This window comes from Zootermopsis nevadensis, unplaced genomic scaffold, assembly GCF_977971745.1.
Source record: "Zootermopsis nevadensis isolate Lab colony 2312 unplaced genomic scaffold, Znev_1.0 Znev_ptg000028l, whole genome shotgun sequence".
Classification (NCBI taxonomy): Eukaryota; Metazoa; Arthropoda; class Insecta; order Blattodea; family Termopsidae; genus Zootermopsis; species Zootermopsis nevadensis.
Window position 1 is genome coordinate 18074322 of NW_028259160.1, and position 18608 is coordinate 18092929.

Below are 18608 nucleotides of genomic sequence, written 5' to 3' on the forward strand. Positions count from 1 at the left end.
AGGAACTAGCCCGCCGTGGTACTCCTTGTCTCTGTCTGTGGCCCAGCATCCAGTCACACGCGTCCAGCACAGATCCCACCTTAAGCAGTCGCGAGATTCTGTTGCGCGGCTCGCCATGTTTTTGTGTACAAGAAGAATGGTAATTTAATGCAGCGGCTGTATCAAGAAACCTGCAGTTGATTTGGCATAATTAAAAATAAGTCTACTTAATTTCGGAGAAGTGCGCGTCCCATTCATTAAAACTGCGAACGTAAAACCCAACGAGAGAAGTTCACACTACCCAAGGGTTTGAGGACGCCGTGTTTCTACAGCGATGAAGATCCTAGCACGTGGTGGCCGCAAACGTCGCCTGACTTCACCGTCCAGGATTTCTGGCCACGAAGCTTTTGCGAAGGACGCATCAGAGACATCGTTGAAGCGCTGAGGATTCGGTAAACACGAACCACGTGGACGAGAGCTCGCTTACAATTGGCCGTTCTTACCTTCACCGACGGAAAGTTATTTGCTGTTCACTGCGTGGCAATTCTGTGTTATTTAACGACGGCTTCGGTTCAACATAGCGCAGTGTAATGAATATTGAGTAAATTAAGTTTTGGAAGCAAGCGGTCTTGGTCTGTTTAAGGTTCTGCTATGCTGTTTCCAGGGAATGCTGGGGAAAATCACGAAGAAACCTCTGTCAGGATATTCGAGTCTGTTTGAACCGGGTGCCTACCGCTGTTTCCAACACGAGTATCCGTGTTCCCTTCCCCTGACAGAGAGTTCTCAGCTGTAGGTCGTCGACGTGAGTTTCGCCTGGAGCAGCGAACATAAATCCTGATCCACAGGGAAGAGATCGCCCACCGCCGACGCCGGAGACCGCAGAAACAGCTCTTCGTCGTTTCCTCATTCATTCAATCAATCCATCTTCCTCATTCCTTGTTCTCTTAATCTCAGCACCGGATGAAGCTTCACGCATCAGGCGCTGTACTCCAGAGCCAATGGCATAAATCCCTGTCTCCCGGAGCTTGGGCTTCATGTAACATTCCCGACCGAGGACTTCAGGAAGCTGTGTTCCATAATTCGTAAGCAACATCACAGATATCATAAATACAAAAAATTCGTATTTCATCTTTCGCCCTGTGCTGCACTGTCATGACAGATAGAGGAACTTGAAATGGATACATTCACGTTGAAGACAGTAGCGCCGTTTAGTGTGGTAGAAATTTACACACGTTTCGGAGGCCCTTGCTGCCTCCATCGTCAGGGCAATCGCGTTTATAATGGAGGTAGTATGTACCTCTGAAACGTCCAAGTCCTCACGCGTTTTCTTTGTCACGCGTTTTAATATTATTCTCTAAAAAGAAAACTGTTGGTAGATGTTCCTAGAGGTCTGGTCCCTTCATGAAGCAGGAAGCTGTGAAAGATGACGCTAAGGAAACAGGGCGTCGCGTCTGGAACGGCGCACCGAGCGAACTGAGTTTCGTTTTCGAGGTTCAAGGCGTTTTTGCTCTTTGTTCCTTGACGTTTTGCTGACTCGGCAGCAGAAGGCGTGTGAGGCCTCGTTGACGGCGCTGACTGTTGCTTGCGTGTCTCTGGGACCAGGTGTTCCTCCGGATTCACTTCATGTGGCGCTCTCGGGCCGCGCTGACTTCGGCGATAACCGAGCTAGGGCGCGTGGGTGTTACCCCTGCAGATTGTGGACGCAGTGTGCCTTATCACACACTCAAGCTAATTTCATTTCATTCGACGCCAGAGTCTCGCATCGGCTGCGTGTTTGCAGTTCTTCGCATGCCGAACGTTCCTCGTGCGTGTTCTTCGGGTATGTTCGTGGACTGTCGCCATGAATCGCTCCAGTATGTCATTGCAGTCGACAGAAGCTCTCGCCTCTGACATATTCTTGCACAAACCATTTATAGCCGCCCATTAAGAGGCTTGCTTTGGTTTTGAGGAATCTGTAAAGCGAAAATAATTTCGTTTCTGTTCGTTGCTTTCTAGCTTGTACTGCACGAATCCAAAACCAACATTTACGGCTCTGTCTTTCAGGACTCAAGCACTGAACACTGAGCTGGTACAGTCAATAACAAAATGTAGACATCAGAATCTAAAACTTGTCCTTGAAACTGTGTTTACGCAGTGTGTAAGAATTTCTATACAGTCTCTCGCGACGGTTTCTTCGTACAAAAAATTAGCACTTCCGTTTTCTGAGCGAATGGAGACTCTTTGAAAACGAGCGTGAACTTCTGAGCTGCAACGAAGCGAAGTACATCATCTTTTTTATGTTTCCTTCAAGTCAGTGTATTGATTACCAGGTCTCATAGCCACAAACAAGTAAACATCGTATATCTCTCTCTGCTGTTCGTTCTGAAATGTTGTGGTTCGCCAAGGTTAATTCAGCGCGATAAAGTACACACACTGACGTGTTTGCCTTTGTGTTTGGAAGATCCTACTTTCGATTTTTGAGGCCGACTAGTCCAAGGAGAGAACTTTTGAATTCCTAGCACCAAAGGTCTGTCGCAATGACTCCGTGGAGCAGAGTTGTTTCGTAGAAGCTGACAGTTGAATAGCTGTTTGGAAAATTATTCGACTTTTATTGTTCACGCACTGAGTTATTCAGCCGAATGGGTAAATCCATTGACTTTTCAGGTTCTCATGGCGGTGATAACGCAGTGACAGTTTCCGGCATGTTGTGCAGTGTAGTCTAATAGACGTTTATGGGCGGTTTAGAGGTGATTGCTGCTTCCATTATTATAGTCCTGATGATGGAGGCAGAATAAATCCATCTTCAGTTATGTCTGCACCCACACGCTCTGATATTTTCAGATCCGTTCCAGATTTTCTGACTGAATTAATTAAAAATGAGGGGGAGGGGGGGGGAGGTCATCAGATGGGACGCAATTTGCTTTCCATTCGAAGTCACAAGTAGCAAACAATCTTTGACAGTCAGCGGATGTAAACATGTTTGCCCTTGAAGTTAGTCCTCCGTGAGACAATGCGCACTTGTTTACAGTCGCTTAAGTGCACACGAAAATCGATGGCTGTAGCAAAGGACAGCGGGTTTCATTTCGTGTCTTAAGACGCCGGTCGCGTTAACTTGTCTCGCATTTTACACCCATACAAAACAACGGGTAATTCTGTGCCTTTTTTATGTGGGATACGAGAAGGAAAGTGGTTCTGAACTTAATTACTCGAATTTGACCCGCGTTTAATTGCGTTGTGGTATTCTGAACACCGCGTCCATCCCCTCAAATGCTGCAGTTTCTGGGTCGCTCAGCAGCGCTACCAGCGGATATGTTTGGAAACATCTCTCAGCCGTCGGTGTAACTGAAGGGCCGAGGAGAGGGCGGTCGTCTCTTAATCCCTCTTGGGCTGTTTACAAAGTACAGAGATCATGATGGACGAGCCAAAGGTCTGTGTTGTTCTGTGGACCGTGGTTAGAACTCTCCTGCAGTTCGTCTTGTCAGCAGATAAATAATGTATCAGGGCTTTTTATCGGTGCTTCAGAGAAGTATTTCATGACATTCTGATTGAAGTTTTATTGGCTGAATCGTGTTTGAGCTGATCTTGTAATAAAATTTACATTTGTCTCTTGCAGTACATGTGGCACAATCTTTCTTGATAAGCTGATAGTCGCTTAGTTGGTCCTCAGTAAGTCAAGAACGTCCTCGGCTTTTGTGGAACCCAATGGCTGGTGCCCACAAGAGGTCGCTATTGGACCCTAACCTGATCGAGATGAATCCAGTAGAAAACATATTTCGCTGTTATTTATCCATGTCGATATTGCCGCATTTTTACATCTACTTCCAGATCTTCAAAGTGGCCCTATGTCTTCAGGTTTTCCCTTAATAACCACAAAGAATGCCCATTATTTCTGCCTGAAATACGTTTGTTTTTGATGATAACATAGGCGCTGGCCTGTATCACTTGAAGGCTTCTGAACATGACTGCGCTCTTTAGTTCTTCTCTTGTCTTTCCTAGTTCCTAATGTTACCGGAAGATGACAGCAGTTAGTAACCCCTCGATCTCGAAAGCGAACATAATCGAGCAGAGTTGCAATGGCGCGCGACCATCTTGCATCAAGTCCGCCGAAAAGTGATTAAGGGATTATAAATGTGTGTGAAAGTGTACTTGCAGTGTTTAGTGTTTTGGTAACTTGCACGTGGTGGAATGTGCGCCAGTGCACAGAGAACAGGTAAGCCTTAAAATGCTACAAAGAACAATTTGTAGTTCACTTTGCTTGCGTGACTGTTTTTGTGTCTACAGAAAATCTTGGAAGAGTGCCGACGTTGCAACACATAATGTAACAAATCTTAAAGTAACGAGACTTAAGCGCCCAAGTTCATTCAGTAAATGACAGTTTATACTTTCGCCGTTAGAGGAGCATTTGATGGAAAGCTGTGAAACTGAGAAGTTCCCAGAGGCACCCGGTTCTAATCATCTTTAAAATGGGCCACGATGTCTACATCAGTAATGTCAGATTCACCCCCAAAGACGTGGCCCTGGCAGTTATTGCAGTGTTTTTAAATGATTTACGACGCAGTTGCCGTCTTGTGATGTGTGTGCTTAGCCGTTTCCAGGCACAAACATAGACTCGCGGCAGGCCGAAGGTCATACGAACAGGTGCGCGCGCTGCCTTGTTTGCTACAGCCGTCGAATGAACGGTGTGTTCGGGGCATAGCGCGCAGTCAATTATTTTACTACTGCCCAGAAAATTATTACGTGTGTCCCCAAATTATTCGCTGGGAATGTTTTATGCGTCTCGTCATTAATAACGCACGTGCGGGCGCTTCGATGTGCTGGAACGCTCAGCCGACGTTGAATGACGTCTGGAGGGTCAGATGCGATTATGAAGATGGCAGCCTTCTGGGATATTGCTGCTTGTAGTCTCGTGGAGTTGACCGACGTTTCAGAGGTGCGTACTGTCTTCAGAATCATGGACCTTATGATGGAGGCGGTAGGCACCTCTGGAACGTCGGTCAACATTTACTGTGAGACGTAATATTTTAGACTCCTGTCATCTGCTTTTATTTTGATTTCACTAAGGCATAATACTTTAAAAACTGTTTTAATTTAACCAGTGAACCTTCGAATTCCAACAGGGAATGTTTTGGCTAGCTGGACGACTTGTCAGCTTCTCCGTGGAGTTTATTAAGCATGGTATCTTAGTGGCGGCATTTTGTGGTCTCTGTTCCTGATTGGCTGAATGAAACACATTTAAATCCTACCTCCAAGAAAACACGCAACTTCTTTTACAAATCTGTTTTTTTCATGGTTGTTAGATCAAGGATGAGACGGGACAAACGAGTAAGACCTTCATGTACATGGGAGGATAATATTAAAAATGTTCTCAGATAAATAGGATGTCAGGGTGTGGACTGAATACATTCGGCTCGGGTTGGGGGAGTATGGCGGGCTATTTTGAAAGCGGCAATGTATCGTTGGCTTCCATAATAGGTGGGACATTCCTTGACTAGCTGAGCTACTATCAGCTGTGGAATCGCTTATAAAAGACCAATCATACTTTGTAAAATTAAAGTACCAGGGGATATCCTGCGGTCAGCGTGCAATGCTCGGTACCTAAGGATGCTATTTGTATTCCTGGCTTCGTGACAGAGTCCTCAAAGCCCTAAAATATGATGTGGCATGAACATATTTTAATTCTCCCCGCCTTACACTATTAGACTAATTAAAGGACTCGTGCAGGGCAATGCGTCAGTTTATAATTGGCAATTAACATGTCCCCGGAGTCAGCTGCGGTAGTTTGTATTCCAAACTTTCTGCTTCAGTCGCCATTGTATTTCCTGGTGTCTGGTGAGAAGGGCTCAGACCGAGCTTAATCTGCGTTGACGTAAGCCCTTCTTACCGAGCGCTCACGAAGGCGGGGTCAGGCGGTTATGGGGCAAGAAGATGCAACAAAGTTGGTTGATCGATTAATTAATTTATAGCATCTATTTCTGTCTTCATTGCCATGACATCTACAGTTTTTACTTTTTCGCGAGGTCCAGAGAAACGTCGAAGGTAAACGCCGTTTTCCGAGCTCTGTGGCTTGGTATGAAGTTGTCGCGTAATTCGCGATGTCAGGGCAAAGGGGTGAGAGTCTGTTTGCTACATTTCATTTCACTTGTAACTTTCATGCGGGACTGTAACCTCGTTCTTGCATTCGTGTGTAAATTGTGTAATCGTATTTCTAAAAGAAAATTATAAATCCATGTGACCTTGTAAAGCCTTGTATCGACTGCGCGCGGCTGCCTCGCGCACCTGTTCGTGCGCGGCAAACTCGTTCGTTCGCTCATTGTGCTCGTGGTTACCAGCATCGAGCGCGGCAGCCGTGTTCGGCTGTGATCGACGCTGTTCGTCAGTTCTCGCAAGATCACCATGAATACAGCACAGTGAAATCCCTTTGCCGCGGGACAAAGAACCGCTCAGATTTGGCTCGACGCGAGCCAAGTTCGAGCGCGGCAGTGTTCGTTCTGCCACGCGTGGCAACATGGTATCGACTTTGCGAGGCAAAGCAACGAACATTGCCTCGCGAGGCAGCCGCGCGCAGTCGATACAAGGTTTAAGAATATACCAACGTTTCGAAGGAGCATAATGCCTCCATTTTCGTCCTGCAGCGTGTAAATGCATATATTTATGCTGCCCATATGAGGCGATGTACAGACACTGAATTCAATTTGCTGGTATTATGGACAGTGTCAAGTATCAGCTTACCCCGACCGACTGGTATTAACTTCATTTCTCTGATTCCTGCGCTGTCGAGGGATTATGCAGTGAAATGTGAGGCGTGGGTAGTATTAGGGTGGGGGGGGGGGGCACAGGAGCCCTATGGGTGTTTCAGCAGCACAGAGAAGGGTTTAGGAAGCCATCGGCAAAGAAAACTGGCGTGCGAGGTAATCGAAGCAGGTACACCGTACGTAAAAGCGACACCTGTTGGTTGTTAGCCGAGTAAGTTGGAGGGCAGTTCGTTTAATTTATTATTGTTTAAGCTCAGCACCCCACGCTGGTTTAAATGCGCCTGGAAACAAAATCTTGATGATAAGACTCATTTTGCCATCCTGAGTTCTGTTTCCGTTTGTCGACTTCTTTTTACTAATTGAAGCCGAGAAATCTCTTTTGACGCGTCTGTTACGTGTCATCAAGGGCCGTCGGTTGTCTAGACTGTGAAGGCGCTGTTAATCACTCGCTGATAGACGGAGCAGCGTTCATTGATTTTGCCACAACCATTTGCCTTGGCTGGTACAAACTTTTTCTACCGCAGTTTAAAAGTCGTCGTTTGTTTGACGGCTGTCACCTCTGGCCCAGACGTAGAACAGCAGAAACGCGTGAATATGAATTTGAGATTTCAACATAAAACGGACTTTAAGAAGAAGAAAAACACTAGAAGGCCTTGCAGCAAGAGTGGTCTAATCGCACGTTATTAAAGTCTGTCAGAACAGAGAAAAGGTTAGGAAAATTTTGAAATCAAATTAAATTTAACGTCAACAGTGCGTGGGAAACTACTGTTCTTATTTCCTCAAACATGCCTGTGCGCAGTTTCGACTGCATTTTCTGTGATGTCTTCAGGAACGAATAAAGAAGTAACGTCATCCACTAGTATCAAATGATGTCATTAATTTTGGAACAAGCTGGCAGCTTTCTGTATAATTTTGTGCTTGGATTTGCTCCGGTTTCGTGTTCCTGTCAAAGTATCACGTGATAGTGGGACCACCGTGGACTACGAGGAACATTCCGTTAGCTGAGGAAGTACGCCATTCTCACCGAATAGCCCGCTCTTTGCTTTGCGCGTGTTTTTTTGTTAGTGTGTACGAATGTGACGCCGAAATAGTCTTTTGCGACTCTCTGCTGACGGGACAGCGCCACATGACAGCTGCGTCGTTAAGTCAACCAGTCCGTCAGTCAATTATTCGAAGTTGATTTAATGTGGCAGCTGTTTCAGTCCAAACTGAAGCCGCGGAAACATTTATGGCGACCGTAATATGGGGACGTTTACTAATTGACATCAACAGAATTATCGGTCTGCTTTCGGACATTAAATTGTGCTTGGTTTATGCATCGGCTGCTTCTCTTAAACGGGGTCCATTGCTGTGCCCTGTTCCACTGGCAGGTCCACATTTGTCCACCCCTGAAAGTACCGCAGAATGCACTAAGTAACGAATTACAGTCCTTGTCGACAAGTTGATTGTCGCTCATCTGGGCAAGAAACTACCCTGCTTTCATAAAACCCGAAGATTCATTACCGCGCTCACAAGAACCTTATCCTGAGCCAGATTAACCCAATCCACTCCGTTACGGAATATACCCGTTGGATCTAGTTTAATATTATCATCCCACCTACGCTTAGGTAGACTTGCCATAAGTGAATTCTTCTCTTCGACGTTCGTGGTTTACGACCATCAAAACGCTTCGTTGCATTTCCTTGGGTCTCTCGTTGAGAATATTAGTCGATGCAAGATTGACAGATATTTTTCGTTCGACGTCCACGCTCCAGGTCGCCGTTGCGACTAAATTCTTTTTTATATCGCCCAGAAATTTCTGCGTTTTTCTGGTGGTTTTGTTTCTGTGCGTGTGATTATGCAACATTTTCAGATGCGAGCCATGTACCAACTTTTAAAATACGTTTTTGGTCTTATCTCTGAAAGCGGAGAATAACACAGACAAACCATTTGCTTCCCACCTGTGGCGCTGCTCGTACAAAGCCGTTATCACCGCCCTTTCTGCAGGGACACTCAGCGGTCTGTCCAACCACAACAGCCCTGCGCAAATTCTTTCTTCGCCTCAGCATTCGGATCCGCGGTCGTAGATCACTCTGTATGCGTCACTCACATACGTCATCCGTGACGCTAACGAGGGAATTTTAACCATCTGTTGTCCGCGCCATATTGAGATGTGACGCGCCATTTGTAACAAAGTTTTCCTCACTTCAGGATCCAAAATGTACTTATCCGTGTATTTCGTGTTGTTTATTTAACGAAATATGTGAGATAAACATTAGACAGAGCTTTGTCGCCTGTTACTGTCTTTATTTTAAGTTTATTTCAATTTATATGTATATTTTCTATTAGTTGTGACTTTAGGGCTATCGGGCCGTGATTTTGGTCCCTCAGAACAGCCGAAAATCGACCTGTCGCAAGGAGCGAGAAATCGCGAGAGAGTGGCTTTTTTAAAAAACCCAGAGAACAATTTTTCTTACCTCGGTTGGTGAAATGAAGCTAAACCAATTAGAACTCGACCAGTAGGATTAAATTACACGGCCAGTCGTTCCTCCATGACAGAATTTGACGGAAAATCCCCTGGTAGTTTGCAGCCTCTTGAAGCAAAGCTCGATTCAGATTTAAATCTTAATTTGGAGCTTTTATGACCATAAGCAACAAAGCACAGACGTAGGGCGCTCCCCTTGAGAGTTGGCTGTCAGATGCGTCCGTACAATCACGGTTGACGCATCGCTTACCGTGAGCAACTGAGTCTCATAACTTGCTTACATTTAATGAGATTACCTCATAATTAATCCTGCCATCAGTCTATTACAACGCGCCCTCTCGGGAGGGAATTTGGACGGACCGCCCAGAAAACAAGCCGACGCGACGGTGGGTCTTCTGTTCTGTAATTAAACTGTGGTTTCCAGGGCCGGGGGTGCGGTTCTAGGTCAGCAGAAAACAAATCATGGTGTAAGCCCTCATTTGGCATGCTAACAGTTCAACCATGTATTCGTGCTGAAGTTAACTCATGACAAGATTAATTTCGGCGAGTGCTTGCTTTCGTGGTTTTCTTCAGTTCTGTACACGAATACTGGTATATATAATCTCTTGAAATTGACAGCAACTGGACATTTAAACTTTCTTCTTTGCTACTGACTAGTAATTATTATTTAATATTCGATGTTATTTACATTTTTTTACTTAAAACTTAATATTCTGTGAAATTTGAGACTCTCACGGCAGTGAAAATGTGGATTATGATCTTCTGGGTTGTGACGTCGTGTGGACCGGTAGCTGCTTAACTTTTCGAAGGAAGATGCTGCCACCATCTTCAGGACTGAAGAACCTTGATCCCGAACCCTTTCTTTTAAACGTCAGATACCAGTAATACTCATTCTGAAGAACAGTGTTTAATTAACTTATCTCGGCCATGCAGAGGCTCGCTCTGCGCGCCTTTCAGTCTTCTGCTGTTTTGTCGTGAATATTCTGTCAGAATTCGAAACGTGTTCTCAGTCTTGCATATTTTTTTTCCGGCTCCGTCCTGTAATTTTAACCCCTGACATTATGTGAACGGAGGAGCCATTGAAGGCAAACATAACAGATTCAGCTTCTCATTACATTCTCTGTGAATACTTTTTTCTCTTAAACAAAACGTCGTCTTCAGAAGTGTGGTGGCTGCATGTCGGTCCCGAAATTATTAAAGACTGCTGTTTCAAATCATATTTTCTGTCTTGTCGAGGCTTTGATGCTGGTGGCGCGGAAGACCTCCTCCTGCAGATCCAAGGCAAAGTGGCTCCCTTCACCCCTCGCTGACTTCATTTCTTTCCGTGGTTAAGAAAAGCTGTCCTACTGAAAGGCTTATTGAGTGTTGCTTTACGAGTTCTGGTGCAATATTAAGGCAGTGCTTGGGGGAAGAGTGGGCACATTGCAACAGCGTCGTTTGTCTGTTTCTGTCAACCAGCGCTTCCCTTGTAGTCTGGTAGAAGTTTCAGACAGAGATGTTTGCTGCCTCCAACATAATCACGGCTCTGGTGATGATGAAGCAAGTGAGCACCTCTGAAACGTAGACAAACGACTTCTCGTGCGACATCCCTCCCCGCCGTGAGAACCTGAAAGCTCATCAGACTTCTGACTTCACGGCGTCCACTGCTTCTTCTGAAACTTTTCCGGGCTTTGCGTTCGGCCAGCAAATTTTAGTTAACACGTGCATGAAGTGTAGCAGCGTGCGGGTAAATTTGAGACAGTCACATCACCATTTTGGGGTTGTTTGTCTTGTACGTGTTCACAAACGATATGTTGTTAACATACAATAGGAGTTCTGTTACAATCGCCGGATGCTACCGAGAAAAAGAAATGTGGAATTTGAAATTTGTTGCAACGTGCCGCGGTCTTCCCTGCAGGGCGTCGAAAGATAACTTTGAAAGTTTGGACAGGCTGCGTCATTGACAGGAAGAGAATGGCTGGGATTAGTCCTTCGTCGCCTGAGTTCATTTTCCTCTCAGCAGAATTTCCTTATTTTACGAAGAAGGACAGGCGATCGATCGATCGATCGCTTGATCCTTTTCCTATTTTCCGTTCACCTGGCGCACGCCGTCTCTGGAATCCTTTTAGGCCCGCATTCGAAAGAAGCTCCACTTTGTCGAGCGACGCGACCAGAATTCCCTCTTTGCAGGGGCGAGGGGTGGCAGAAAGTTCGTTGCGACGTTTCATATATTTCCACTTCGCCCCGTCGTGTTCTGTTTCGCCTTATTTTTGAGACCCCTGATGGTCAAGCTTGTCCCCGTCTATGCAGAGCGACCTTTGACCGGGCGTTGTATTGCAGTCGTACGCGGACAGACTCGATGCGTCGGACGAACACGGCGAACGGAACCTGTCACCCGACTTTCATTTTACCCTACGACGGCAATAGTTCGTTCCTTCTTTCTATGAGACGAACGCTAGGCTAGGTCCTCAGAGAGGAAACTCCATACAAGACGTAAATGTCGAGGCTTGAGACGACGAACCACTTAAGTCAGCTGCTCCCGTCGGCTTTCTGTGTGAGGCGTTGGCCCAAATTTGCAATTGCAAAGTCGCTGTCTTCTGACGAGGTCAAACCTCTTGAACGGAGTAATTCAGTGTCTTCGTTTTATATTCGCGTGGTTTTTGAAAATTGATTGCCCAGTCTAACGTCTTGCAGGACCCCGAGCAAACTCCTCAGTCTCGGTTTGAATTTAAAAATTTTGTAAAATCTTGAGCCTCCCCTTTCCCTTTGTTTGTGGTGGCACCAGCAAACACTAAATGCAGATTTTTTAAAAATCTGTTTGTGTTTAGCTTCCGCTAGTAGAGACTGAGAACGCGGCAGTTCTCTTCAAAATTTCGCGTCGTCCTCGTGCCATAAATTGTCGCTTTCGTAATTCTCACTTTTCCTCAGATATTATTAAGGTGCTACAAACAAGGACGATGAGATGGGCTAGGCATGTAGCAGTCATCGAGGAGATTAGAAATGCACGCGAAGAAGTAGCGGGTAACATAGGATTTGTGTGTGTTTTGTCACAGCCCGTAGTTGCAGAAGAGTATCACGAATAATAACAATAATAATTTGGTGTTTGTGACCCGCGGTTGCTTTATACAGCGTTTTTTTTTTGTTTCCTGTAGTCTAGTTACGAGACATGAACATGTTCACTTTGTAATATACGCTTAGTTTTTCTGCGTTCACTCTATACCAACTTTTGTTACCACCGTTCAAAAGAGCTTCTCTGTCCTGTTATGTACAATGCATATGTATCTTTGTATTTATGTAATTCTGGCAGCGTTTGTATTTAACCCTCTTTGCTGTTATCGCCACACAACTGAGATCATCATCTCGTTTATTGGCTGGCTGAGCGACCGTCAGCATGTCAAGAAGGACTCTGCTCCATGTAGTTATTTATGGTCATTTTAACATTTGTCCTAGGGATAAAAATATACTGGTAATAAAATGTACCTCCAGATGCATGCAGTTGTCTTTGTTAAGTTCGCAGCCCTGTGAATTTATCTCGTGTTTCATATGTTTCTGGTCCATTTAACTCTTTTTGTGTTTTTATAAATTCTGTGCTGAAAAGGAAGCTCCATTTTGATGTAAATCTCATCGAACGCGCGTTGTTTTTTTAAAAAAAGCAACAGAATTTGTGTTTGAAGCCTCAAATACGCTTCTGTCAGCTGCCGTAATGGGATTCCTGGAGGTGAAAGACAGATAGGTCGATAATTTCCTGCTTTTTGTGTTGCGAACGTAATGAATAACAGAGGTGTAGGTGATAAAACAAGTAGCTAGCCTGCAGCCAATAACACCCCCCCCCCCCGACACACACACACACACACACCGATGTAGCTAAAGTGCTGTTCAAAACAATCGCGTCAAACGAAAGTACAATTCACACATCAGCTGACGCGCACGTGGTCAGACGTCGTTAAGTGAACAGGGCGTATGCAGAGTGCAGGTCCGGGTCTAATTGACCCCTTGAAGCTGAAGTTCGTATGAATATTAAGAATTCAGTCCGTACCGCGAAGAAAACATAACTCTTCACCATTACAAAAATGAGCTGGTTAACGCTGTTTAAGGAAATAATCGCTGTTTACTCTGAGTCCTGAAGTAGGTGGGACACGCAGTTGCCATGGGGCTTCAGGGGGCAGAGCAAAGCTGGCAGATCCAGACCGAGGAGAGCGCTGACGCTGGGGGCCAGTGCACAGATCAGACGAGCTCTGTACGGAGTGTAGTTTACTGTCACTTTGCTTTGGAGCTGGCGCTGGAGGGAGGAAGGGATTTGCCTATGGTCAAATCGCAAGGGAGACATCTGAAGTGCTAGCCACAACTTACATGTATACATAATGCATGAAGCGATGAAGTGCCGGCCTCAGAAGTACTGTGGGCGGATGAGTAGTAAAAGTTACGTCACGTTTTAGTGCTGTGGGCTGATGTTAGTGCATGGCTTCAGCTAGAGGAGTTCGCGGACTGGAATCCATCTTCAGGCATATAGTTACTTTTTCTACTGGTAGAGACATTGCCATCCAGGGAGCTTAAATTACCGAGGAAAAGAACTTATGACGAAGAGCTTTATGTTAGTGTTTGTAATTTCGTTTCGGTGTTAAAATTCGTCTGAGCTCCGGTCATTTACACTTTGGCTGACGAATAATCGTAGAGGGAGGTTGTGAACCGACATACGTCCCCTTAGTAAAATGTGTTTTAAGAACGGGGTGGCTGGTGGCACACAACGAACAGCGTTAGAATTATGAATAGGCTTGTGTTAGAACACAGCCAGTGGAACCTGCATTGAGCTTGTTTAATCCAATCCACTGCCTCGCGTCTGGGTCTTGCACGTTTCGTAATTTGCCTTGGTTCAATCACTTCGGGATCAGATTCCATGCAGAGGTCAGTGCAGTTGAACGAAGAGATTGGGTGTGATCCGTTCCAGCGTCTTTAAGGCCACAGGAAAACTTGGAATCGTGCGCCGTCATTTGCTTCCGTGCGTTCATAAATCGATCTTCCTTACGCCGCTGCTGGGACTCGTGTAGCGGACCAGCGGAGGTCGCTTGCAGGGTGCACGAAAAACACCTCGCACCGTAGGCTGTGTCGTCCTACTTCGTGATTTACACGGAAATTAACCCTTTTAATGATCAATACTTCAGGCTGTACGTACTAGATACATTCTTCTTAACGCCTCACCATCTTTTGGCTTCCTTCACCTCGTTGTTGCCTTTTTTATTATTTACCTCTTCAAGCAACCGCCATTTTGTTGTTTTTGTTATGGAAAGTATTATATTAAGTGGCGCTAGTGTCGATCCCACCGCATATGTTCGTTCTTCCGCCATGTTGGCATTACCAACTGTAGGAAATTAAAAATACTATTTACGGTTGTCTGCACTGGCATTATGTCCATACATAATTTAGTTGAAATCCGTTCGGCGGTTCTTCGGTTAAATCATCCGGGCGGACGGACAGAAAGACACGGTTAGCCATGCATCCATTAAGTTAGTGTACATCGTGCAATGAACCAGCTGATGCAGTAGGCGTAATGATGAAGGCCCCTCGTCAAGTTCCCGACTCAGCCTGTTCGTACGCGAAGGAGTGTCAGGAGGTAAACATAAGCACAGGCGTTGTAATTGATTGCTAACAGATCCGCTGGTAATTATGACACAAAGTGTTTGCTGGCAACACAAATAGCCGGGTTTGTTTCCTGTCCTGCGAAATTGGTTCGCTTTGCGCGGCTTATCCAATTACACCTCTGCCGCTGTGCTTGCTGTCCAGTTTTACAGGTGCGTCAGGAGCTGATGCTCCTAGTTTTAACTCCATTGAGCACATTCCTTTCTTAACAGCTGATAGTCGTTCAGCTCGCCAAGATTCTCGCATTTCATTGCAGTCCTCACAAGAACCGACAACTGTTCTGATCGAAAAGAAACATGCCCACAGCAGCTCCCACATTCATGCTGCATGCCTCGCCAATCCTCTGTTTTATCATCCTAATAAGATTTGAAGAGTAAAAATTACAAGGCTCGTCATTTCACCCCCTTTAGGTCCAAATATCCACCCCCAGCACTCTGTTCTGAGACATCCTTAATCTGTGTTCTTACCTTAACGTGCGAGACCAAGTTCCACGCCCATACAAAACAGCAGGCAACATTTTAGTTTTGTATTTAAGGGGAGGGAGGTGTTACGAACCACGTGGTGGCAGGCAGGCCCTGAACATTGTCGTGGTTTTCAGTTTGATTTGTTACTCTTTGCCTGTCGATGACCGACGTTTTACCCCTTCCATAAGGCCTCGGATCGTGGGCAAAAACAAATGGTGATTATAAAATCTGTGGTGATTAATGCAGCAAGTTTACGGCGCCATCCTGTACACAACCCTCGTAACCTTTGGGGGTTGGGGGGGGCAGACTTCGGCCGACACCTCGGCGCCATGCTACTTCTAGCAGAGTAAACTTTTGCGTTGTTGACAAATTTCATTCCATTCATCATCCGTGTTTTCTTCTCTCTTAGTTTTAGGTTTTCAAGGCGTGAAGATGTTGATGTTTGTGTTTTGGGTTGTAACGACGTGTTGACTTGTAAGTAGGGGCGGTATGTTCCTCCGAAACGTCGGTATCTACTTGCAAGTCCACTCGGCATTGCAGCCGATGTTCGCCGCCCAGAGAGAGAGAGAGAGAGAGAGAGAGACTGGAACGTCACGTGATGTTATTTGTAGCTGTTCTGGCGTTCTGATGATTTCATCGGTTTTCGGTGTAATTAAATTCTTTCTCTGATAAAAACCTAGTTCCAGTCCAATACTTGGGGTTCTTTCTGTGTCCGATGAGAGTTCAAGTAATTAAATGCTACGGGAATTCGACGTAAGTCACTGAAATTCAGAATTGAGGTAGTAAACCAGGGTGGCCAACTTGATCAGGAACTTACGTTTTATGAGTTCCGTGCACAAAGTCCATGAACTGAACGGATGATCGGGAGATCGTGTCTGTCCGTCTAAATGGCAAATCTTCGAAACTGCTCGACGTATTTATATTAAATTCTGTATTGTTGGTGTGTACTAGAACGTTTGAGTCTAAAACAACTGACTGTGTGGAGTTAGGCTCTTTTTTATTTATTCTGAAGATGACTGTCGCTCAGCTGGTGAAAGAATTGCCCGACGTTCATAGACGGCGAAGTTTCATTACCGTGTTCACAAAAGCCGGTGGGTGGTTGGATGGATACGCTACTTTGGAAATGTGTTCAGGACTTGCGCAGTTTCACTGCGGGGGGCACCGCCACTGGGAACACGGCAGCTGGAGAGCGCTCACTCGATTATTTGCGTTTTTGACCGCGGAATATCCGTCTTTTGTTGTTTTAATCGAACTGACAAATGCAACAAGAGTGTCTTACTGACTTTATTAAGAATAATCCTTCGTGGGAAGATGATAGTTTCTCAGCAGGTTGAGACGTTCCTCGTCTTTTGTGAAATGCAAAAGTTCATAACCGTGTTCGCAACAGCCCGCCACGTGAATCCAGTCGGAGCCTACAAATTTTATTTACTTAAGATCCGTTTTAATATTATTCTCCTTCGTATGTCCAGACCCCCAAAGTCTTCTCTGTCTTTAAGATATACCGACTAAAATTCTGTGTTTTTTCCCCACATCTGCCATGCTGGTTGTTGTTACCCTTAACGTGATCGCTGCATTAACATTTGTTAGCGAGAACGATTCACGGCGGAAGTTTTTATAGCCCCCGAAGATTCCGCCTATTGGCGCTGCGCTCCCGCAGAGCATAGCGCTCGCATTTTCCGACCGGGCGTTACGGACAGACTGCCTACAGCGCGAAGTAAGTCCAGAGGCCTTGGAGCCGCGCGTCTGACAGGACGGATTTGGGTACGGAGTGACTAGAGTCTTAGTATTATTAGGTTTATCAATTCGGGGACGATAAGCTTGATGGAACATGTAGCACGCATGAAAAAGGTTGAAATACAAACATAAATTTTTGTCGGAAGATGGTGATCACTTTGGAGACGGACGCCTAGACGGGAGGATAATATTAAAATGGATCTTAGGGTGTGAAGTGGATTTATCTGGCTGACGATAAAGCTTTGTTGGCGGGCCGTTGTTGACACACTCATGAGTTTGAAGGATACATGGAAATGTGGGAAAATTTTTGACCGGCTATCCGCATCTAAAAAAAAGGGTTTTTGTTCTGGCTAGGACAGAGGGGATAGCAGACAGCGGACGTTTCGTCAGATCAGAAAGCATGCGGACTGGTGTGACGGTAGCGGTTCTAGCACGTTTGCGTTACGTATTTGATGTTTAACGCAATTTTGATTTGGAAACCTACTGGAAAGTGTCTGCTTATGACCTAGAATATGATGGTGCTATTTGAGAGGTTTGAAGCCCGTGGCTGTGTTAGCAGAAAACTGTTTTTAATACAGTATCCGGTGGCTGATTCACTAGATCGCGCGTCGCCAGTGGCTGATGTATTTCAGCGCCGTTATTTTGGAATGAGAAAATATACACATCTCACTGCCTCCTGGATTTTGTGTATTTGCACGAGATTAATAATTTCTCTGCAACATTTGGTTTTACGATTGTAGTTAAATTACTGAAGTTTACAAGTTAGTCCGTATTTTGAAGCCATTGTTGGTCTTCTGAAAATGCAGCAGATGTGAGGGTAATTTCAGGGGAACTGGCATAAAACCTCGACTTCTGTCGTGTTAACATTAGGGACATTTCCTGTCGCACTATTTTAAACAACGGTGAATAATAATTCATACTTTAAATAGTAAGAGAGGCGCGTGATGTGTGACCTTTTCAAATTTCCTTTAAAATCTTTGCTTTATTCTTTTGAAAGCGTTATGACCCAGTTTCTTTTTATAAACTTAGCTCCGTACTTCGTGCAGTTGATAAAGTTGCATGGCAAATACTTACTTTCAAAGCAGAAGAGGATTATGTTTGTCCACGGTGCAGGGTTCTTCTTTAAAAGCTGCTAGTCGCTCAACTGATCAAAAAACCTTTTTCCTTTTATTGAAGCGTCGTGCACCGTGTTCATAACAGCCGGCGAGTGGATCCTGTCATGATCTAGAAGAATCCGACACTCACCTTCAACTTATCGCGCTTTGTTTCGCCTGTAGAACGTTTTGACATCGTCCCTGAAGGATGGGTCCCAGTTACTGCAGTGATAAAATCTCTGCAATAACATCAAACCTGCCACAGCATTGCCCAGACTCTTTAGAAGAAGGCTTGCACTTCTCCTGAAGCAGAACTCTGACAGTCTAGAACTCACCGCCGTTTACAGAATCCGAATGTCCATTCCCGTTATCACAAAAGCCCGCCTTTGGTCCCTATCATGAGACACGTTGATCCAGTACAATCTCTCACTATTTAAGATATTTTTAATATCATCCTCCAATTGATTTCCAGTTCCTTCTGACCTTCATATTTTAAAGATATGTACCTGTACGTGCTACGGTTCCGACC

The 18608-nt window shown here is 45.2% G+C and overlaps 1 protein-coding gene across 2 annotated transcripts in view; it reads left to right on the top strand.

Annotated features, from left to right (window-relative positions):
* The first annotated feature begins 4011 nt into the window (after nt 1–4011).
* Nucleotides 4012–18608, top strand: part of LOC110826619 (BLOC-2 complex member HPS3) — a 77475-nt gene continuing 62878 nt past the window's right edge. For both annotated transcript variants that reach the window (XM_022057430.2, XM_022057431.2), the window contains exon 1: nt 4012–4168. The gene's annotated coding sequence lies outside the window, so the exon portion shown is untranslated. The remainder of the gene's footprint in view (nt 4169–18608) is intronic.